This window comes from Schistocerca gregaria, chromosome 4 (assembly GCF_023897955.1).
Source record: "Schistocerca gregaria isolate iqSchGreg1 chromosome 4, iqSchGreg1.2, whole genome shotgun sequence".
Classification (NCBI taxonomy): Eukaryota; Metazoa; Arthropoda; class Insecta; order Orthoptera; family Acrididae; genus Schistocerca; species Schistocerca gregaria.
Genome location: NC_064923.1, coordinates 766,255,716 through 766,263,733, shown reverse-complemented (window position 1 = coordinate 766,263,733; position 8,018 = coordinate 766,255,716). Strand labels below are relative to the sequence as shown.

Here is an 8,018-nt window from a genome sequence, read left to right as displayed (position 1 = left end):
TGTGCAGGGGGTCGAGAGGTCAGGACTTGGTAGTGGGCACCCAGGGCTACCGTTAAATGGACAAAACAGGCAATTAAGTACAATAAAGAGGATGTACTTCGATATGCGGAGTACAAAAGGCGCGTCTACGGTCGGAAGTTAGCAGATTTAGGCCAGTCTGGGAAGTCGAACAATTAAATGAAATGGGCAACGGAAGGGGAAGTGGTTCGTGTTGACTTACGTTGGTGGCCGGTCGTGAAAAGCAGAGCCAGAGGCTGTGCCTTCCAAAAAGACGTCTATTCTGCTCGAGGTCTGGATTAGAAGAAGGAGAAGCGAGCGTGTTTTGTTCCGCAGGACGCTACGGCGTCCACACACGTAGACTGTATCCCGTGCACGCTTCTGACTAAAACCAATGGCATGAATTCGCTAGCAGTTTCAGCAGAGGTCTCAGGGCTTCTCCTGTCAGTAGCTTTAACTGGACAGAACTGCCTGGGTTTTGAAAGGCAAGCGACTTGTGTCACGTAGACACGGCTTGAATTAATCTGGGAGAAAACTTGTTAAGATTCCACTGGGCCTTTCAAATAAAATTTTTAAACTAATTCCCTAAAATATTCCTTGACTGGCTGCCATCCTGTACATGTTTGTTGTTCGGCCGGTCAGTGATTAGGGTGTAATTAGAATCATTGGCTCAGGTCGCTGTGTTGGCGACGAACGCATTTCGGACCGAATCAGTATTGTCGACTTGTCATTTGTAACCTTTTTTCCTGCGCAGGAGTAGAGAATATGAACTGTCAAAGGTGTATTTATAATGATCGTCTTTCGGCATTAGTAGACATTTGTAAAAGGCTTCGGAAAAATGTGTAAAGTTGAGTTGTCAAAACACAGTTTTAAACATGGCTGTTTCTTGACAACCGCACACAACTTTCAAACATAGGAATTATACAGCCAACAAGTTTCATGTAATTTTTTGGTACACTGATCTAGCTTCCAACTCCTACTAAGGTTGTCTTCATCAGAAAAAAATTTTGAGAAACCGTAAAATTACATTGTGAGAAAGCAATGGCCAGAATTTAGAGCACCTATGCACAAGTAAGAAGTGAAATAAAATACGTTACAGTCTTGTCAAGATATGTTGAAATTGTTCCAAAGAAAGCTGTTGGGCTCCAAATAGTATGGTGCAGCCGTTGAACTGTGACTGTGTGACATGTACTGTAATATTTTTGCAATTGATGCCCGATATTGCTAAATTCTAGTCCCTGTTGGTTTCTAGGGAGGAAAAAAATTGACTGATTTCTCATTGGTATTCTGGATATTCATTGATATTGTGTATTTTGTTTCTTATTTTTAAATTATTGCAACTATTTCAAATTTAATGTTTATAGAAGCGCATTCTATCTGTCTCTCACGCCTTCCTGGAAGACAGAGCTATCTAAAGAAAATAAACGAAAATTGAGTGAGCATGTGTCCTCCTCTCAACCCAACACCACCCACATCCACCGCAAGCCCGTTCTTGCTACAATTACAGTGATGTTCGTGATTGGTCTGTGGAACGTTTTACAGACTTCAGACCTCCACATCGCCAAGATTTTCGCAGATTAAATTTAAGATCTGAAGAGACTAAATCGGTACCGGACCAAAGTCTGCTGTTGCAGAAAATAATCTTAATGTTGTCGTGCAATGTTTTGTACATTCATCGACGAAGACTCAAAGAAAAGCGACCAAGGTGAGTGTAATAGCGAGAAAAAGGCTACGCAGGATTCAGAAACAGTTGAAATTGAGACGTTAGAGGCCTGCGTTACTACGATGCGTAAATGAATACGGTCCAGATAGGCGTAAGGAATTCTGCAAGTTGTATACAATCCGACCAGGAGCCGATTTCAAGTTTTGCAGAAGCATTCTTAAGAGCAACGAAGTGACTTTTAACGTCAACGGCTGAGTCAACAGACAGAACTGTGTCTACGGGGGTTCTATGACTCTCCTTGTGGTGATGGAAACATAGCTAAACTCGTCCGGCGTGAGTGTATGGGCAGGGATTTTCAGCTATGGGACAATCAAGCCTTTTTTATGGTACTGTCATTTCTGCAAACTACTTCGCTGTGCTTCAAGAAGTGTTGTTACAACTGGAAATTAGTCCACTTTTTGAACATCTACTTCTAGTTAAGGAACTGTGGTGGTCTGTGGTCGTGTGACTAGGGCCTTCCGTCGGGTAGACCGCTCGTCTGGTGCAATTCTTTCGATTTGACGCCACTTCGGCGACTTGCGCGTCGATGGGGATGAAAATGATGATTAGGACAACACCCAGTCCCTGAGTGGAGAAAATCTCCGACCCAGCCTGGAATCGAACCCGGGCCCTTAGGATTGACAGTCTGGCGCGTTGACGTCTCAGCTACCGGGGGTAAATCTGATATGCCAACAGGATGGAGCACCCCCACATTACATAATTACAGCAAGAGACTTCCTAAATGAGAACTGTGATGAATGGATTCGCAGATGAGGTACTACTGAATGGCCTCGACGACCTCCGGATAACACACCCATGAATTTGTCAGTCTGCGGTATGCTAAAAGACTTGATTCATTGCGTCAGGATTCATGATGTTAAGCATCTGAAGGAGTGAATCCAGTCAGAGTTTGAAAACCTACAGTCGCGAAATAGTGCTGAAAACTAAGTTTTATTTTCATTTGTTTAGTATTATTGCACAAAACACAATATTGAGAACTTACTTATGAGTGGTAAGAACGTATTTTAAGCGATTTTCTTTATGGACTGACTGCATTTCCCCAATATTCTGCCAATAAATCTAAGTCTGCTACCTACTTTATCCATTACCGATTCTAAGTGATCGTTCTGTTTCGTAACCCTACGAAGTGTTACACCCAGGTATTTGCACGAGTTGATTCCAACTGTGACTAATTGATAACATGGTCTTAAGATACAACGTTTATTCGTTTTGAGAAGTGCAAAATTTTACATTTCTGAACATTTAAAGACTAATCTTTGCATCACTTTAAAACCTTGTCAAACTCCGCCAATATTTGCGCATCTTATAAATAAATGCACCGTGTGCGATAGGTGTGAGGTTACTATCAATATTGTCTGCAAGGTCATAACACACACTGTAAATTGCTAGGATCGCAACATACTTCGCTGGGGCACACCCGAAACTGCTTTTACATATGTCGATTACTCTCCAAGCAAGATAACACGGTGCGTCCTTTCTACAAAGAAATGCTCAATCCATTCACAAACTTCGCATACGATCGTACTTTTCTATAATAGGCATATGAGGAGAACCATGTCAAAAGTTATTCGGAAAAAGAGAAATACGACTTCTGCCTGACTGCTTTGCTGATTTATTATACAACTTATTCTTCCTTTCCATTATTAATAATTTCCTGCCTGAATATGCTGCAAAGGAGGCTCATAACAAGTCACTTAACGAAAATGCTGCTTCAGTGGAACGAACACGAAAATGCGTTCGATCAAAACTATTAGTGTCGGCAGACCAAATACAACGGGTAAGCGACCTGTTATATAACATATGGTTGTAATAATTCGGAGCTGTTATTCATTATATGTAAATATGAGGTTGAGAGGGGAAGAAACGGGAGGAAGTAGAGGAAGGTGACTGATGTTAGCTGCAGTGGGACATTACGCGGAATCAGCGGCGACGAGTGACGATGTGTAACGGACCGGGATTCGAACCCGGGATGTCCTGCTTACTAGGCAGGTGCGTTAACCACTGCGCCATCCGGGACACAGCGTTATCGCAACTGCTCGGACTGTGTCGGCGCGCCTCTTTGCCGACCCACATTACCATGGAGCTCCACCTGCCCATTTTATCCATGTTATCTCTCTGAGATACCCACAGGAGGTCGGACGTATTTGTGCATCCGCGCTGAAGATTGTGGATCCACTTCTCAGCTGCGACTACCAAATTATATGAAAGCGAGGTGTCTGTTCTTTCTTACCGCACCTGCCTAGTAAGCAGGAGATCCCGGGTTCGAACCCCGGTCCGGCACAAGTTTTCACTCGTCGCCGCCGATTCCGCCTAATGTCCCATTGCAGATGACAGCAGTCATCCCCTGTCTTTCCTTTCCTTTCTTCCCCTCTTCATATTTAATTTACATAACGTAATCATCGGGCGCGCCACGAAGTCGAAGCAGCAGCGTACAGAAAGTGCCCTCCTGTGTCTTTCTCGTATGATACGGACGAGGTCTGCAGCTCCCACGTAGGGTTACCCGTAACTATTTTGGTAAAAATCTGCACAGATCCTCCGCAGCCGCTAGTAAATACAGCAGACTCTCGACAATTTCAAGTGACCTCAGAAAAAGTGAGAAGATTTGAGCTAGAAGCCCGAGAAAATTTTATCAGTATATAGCCGCGGAACTGTGCATTCGTGCAACCCTTCCGATAACTGCTGCAGATTTTTTGTGCTGGGCCATCAACAAGCGTGAGCGTGCGAACCATTCAACGAAATATCATCGATATGGGCTTTCGGAACCGAAGCCCACTCGTGTATTCTTAATGACTGCACCTTAATGACCTCGCCTGGGCCCGTCAACAGCGACATTGGACTGTTGATGACTGGAAACTTGTTGCCTGGTCGGACGAGTCTCGTTCCATCGTTTGAACTTCGTTTCAACTTCGACGGAGCGGATGGGGGTGTACAGGTATGCAGACAACCTCAGGAAACCACGGACCCCGCCTGTCAGCAGTGGACTGTTCAAGCTGGTGGAGGCTATGTAGTGGTGTGGGACGTGTGCAGTTGGAGTGATATGGGACCCCTGATACGTCTAGATACGACTTTGACAGGTGACACGTACGTAAGCATCCTGTCTGGTCATCTGCATCCATTCATGTCCATTGTGCACTTCGAAGGACTTGGGAAATTCCAGCAGGACAATGCGACACCCGGTACATTCAGAATTGTTACCGAGTGGCTCCAGGAACACTCGCCTGAGTTTAAACACTTCCGCGGGCCACCAAACTCCCCAGACGTCAACATTATTGAGTATATCTAGGATACCTTGCAACGTGCTGTTCAGAAGAGATCTCCACTTCCTTGTACTCTTACGGATTTATGGACAGCCCTGCAAGATTCATGGTGTCCTCTCCAGCGCTACTTAAGACATCAGTCGAGTGCATGCCAAGTCGCGTTCCGGCACTTCTGCGTGCTAGTGGGTGCCCTACACGGTATTAGACGGGTGTAGCAGTTTCTTTGGCTCTTTAGTGTATGTTGTAGGATGCAGACCATATGCAACAGCGACAACTAAGACATCAATAACAGATTGCAGTTGCGATTTTGTACAATTTTAGAGCTTTCGACCGTACTGCGATGTAGTGACGTCCCCCAGAACTCTCCCCAAGACAGCACTAATTTATTCTTGCAATAAGAATCACAGTCAGTTATGTTTTTAACTCTTCCTTAATTCATTTTAATGTTGCCAACTTGTTTTCAAACTGATTAAATTCTAGTAACGTTTTTACCTGTTGTTGTAATATCTGAACAGGACAGAAATGCTCGTTTGCAACCCACTTGGTAACTCAAAAAGTCTGTCATAACGAAATAAATATAGTACTGGGTTTTCTCAAGTAATATTTTTGACGGCAACGTTTTCCGCTTTACTTCTTACCTTTACCTAAAAATAAGAATAAATGTTGATATGTCTATACATACAGGTACTCTATGAAATTATTATTAAATTTACTCTAGTAGGACAGGATTTTGTGCTGTGTTTTGATTTAAAGATATTTGTTCCTGTCTCTCCCGAAGTTGTCAAATTTTAGACGGAGCCACAGCTTGTTGTTGCGGCTAATTCGTAGTTTCTAACACATCCTTTGCACACTCGCTGTGGGAGTCAAACGCCTCGCCATTGTTCGGGCAGGTCTGATACTGTATGATATCGAGTGCAGTGACGTATCGGGAAGTCTAGAACCCGTTCAAGCACGAATAATATTTTGCCCATCCGTAGAAATCGTGAAATTACTTCCTTCTGTGAAAGTGAAACCATTTTTGCGACTGATTTGTGAACTGTAATATATTATGGGTTCAAATGGCTCTGAGCACTATGGGACTTAAATTCTGAGGTCATCAGTCCTCTAGACTACTTAAACCTAACTAACTTAAGGACATCACACACATCCATGCAAGAAGCAGGATTCGAACCTGCGACCGTAGCGGTCGCGCCGTTCCACAGTATATTACGCTTTCTTGGGTTATCAATATGTCGCTAACAGTCGAATTTCGGAACAAGTACGAAATCAGATGAGGAAACGACTCCAGTTACAGATTGTTCTATAGTGGCTTACTTGGAATTATAATATTGCTTGTTCCGGCCGTTGTGACCTAATGGTTGTAGGCGCTTCAGTGTGGAACTGCGCGACCCCTACGGTCGCAGGTTCGCATCCTGCCTCGGGCATGGATGTGTGTAATGTCCTTAGGTTGGTTAGGTTTAACTAGTTCTAAGTTCTACGGGACTGATGACCTCAAGAGTTCAGTCCCATAGTGCTCAGAGCCATTTGAACCATTTTTATAATATTGCTTCCTGGTGATCTGTCATGACATCCGCTTATATTTATCGAGTGTACCAAAATACATATCACATATACACATCAAGAGCTCAAATGGAAACCCAGTCCTAAGCAAAGAAGGGAAAGCAGAAAGGTGGAAGGAGTATATAGAGGCTCTATACAAGGGCGATGTACATGAGGACAATATTATGGAAATGGAAGAGGATGTAGATGAAGATGAAATGGGAGATACGATACTGCGTGAAGAGTTTGACAGAGCACTGAAAGACCTGAGTCGAAACAAGGCCCCCGGAGTAGACAACATTCCATTGGAACTATTGACGGCCTTGGGAGAGCCAGTCATGACAAAACTCTACCATCTGGTGAGCAAGATGTATGAGACAGGCGAAATACCTTCAGACTTCAAGAAGAATATAATAATTCCAATCCCAAAGAAAGCAGGTGTTGACAGATGTGAAAATTACCGAACTATCAGTTTAATAAGTCACAGCTGCAAAATACTAATGCGAATTCTTTACAGGCGAATGGAAAAACTAGTAGAAGCCGACCTTGGGGAAGATCAGTTTGGATTCCATAGAAATGTTGTAACACGTGAAGCAATACTGACCCTACGACTTAACTTAGAAGCTAGATTAAGGAATGGCAAACCTACGTTTCTAGCGTTTGTAGACTTAGAGAAAGCTTTTGACAATGTTGATTGGAATACTCTCTTTCACATTCTAAAGGTGGTAGGGGTAAAATACAGGGAGCGGAAGGCTATTTACAATTTGTACAGAAACCAGATGGCAGTTATAAGAGTCGAGGGACATGAAAGGGAGGCAGTAGTTGGGAAGGGAGCGAGACAGGGTTGTAGTCTCTCCCCGATGTTACTCAATCTGTATATTGAGCAAGCAGTAAAGAAAACAAAAGAAAAATTCGGAGTAGGTATTAAAATCCATGGAGAAGAGATAAAAACTTTGAGGTTCGCCGATGACATCGTAATTCTCTCAGAGACAGGAAAGGAGTTGGAAGAGCAGTTGAACGGAATGGATAGTGTATTGAAAGGAGGATATAAGATGAACATCAACAAAAGCAAAACAAGGATAATAGAATGTAGTCGAATTAAGTCGGGTGATGCTGAGAGAATTAGATTAGGAAATGAGATACTTAAAGTAGTAAAGGAGTTTTGCTATTTGGGGAGCAAAATAACTGATGATGGTCGATGTAGAGAGGATATAAAATGTAGACTGGCAATGGCAAGGAAAGCGTTTCTGAAAAAAAATTTGTTAAAATAGAGTATAGATTTAAGTGTCAGGAAGTCATTTCTGAAAGTATTTGTATGGAGTGTAGCCATGTATGGAAGTGAATCGTGGACGATAAATAGTTTGGACAAGAAGAGAATAGAAGCTTTCGAAATGTGGTGCTACAGAAGAAAGCTGAAGATTAGATGGGTATATCACATAACTAACGAGGAAGTATTGAATCGGATTGGGGAGAAGTTTGAGGCACAACTTGACCAGAAGAAG

At 43.1% G+C, this 8,018-nt stretch overlaps 1 non-coding gene across 1 annotated transcript; it reads right to left on the bottom strand.

Annotated features, from left to right (window-relative positions):
• Nucleotides 1-3,662: 3,662 nt before the first annotated feature.
• On the bottom strand, nt 3,663-3,739 carry Trnat-agu (transfer RNA threonine (anticodon AGU)). The gene has a single exon. It is a non-coding gene; the product is annotated as a tRNA-Thr (tRNA).
• Nucleotides 3,740-8,018: the final 4,279 nt, after the last annotated feature.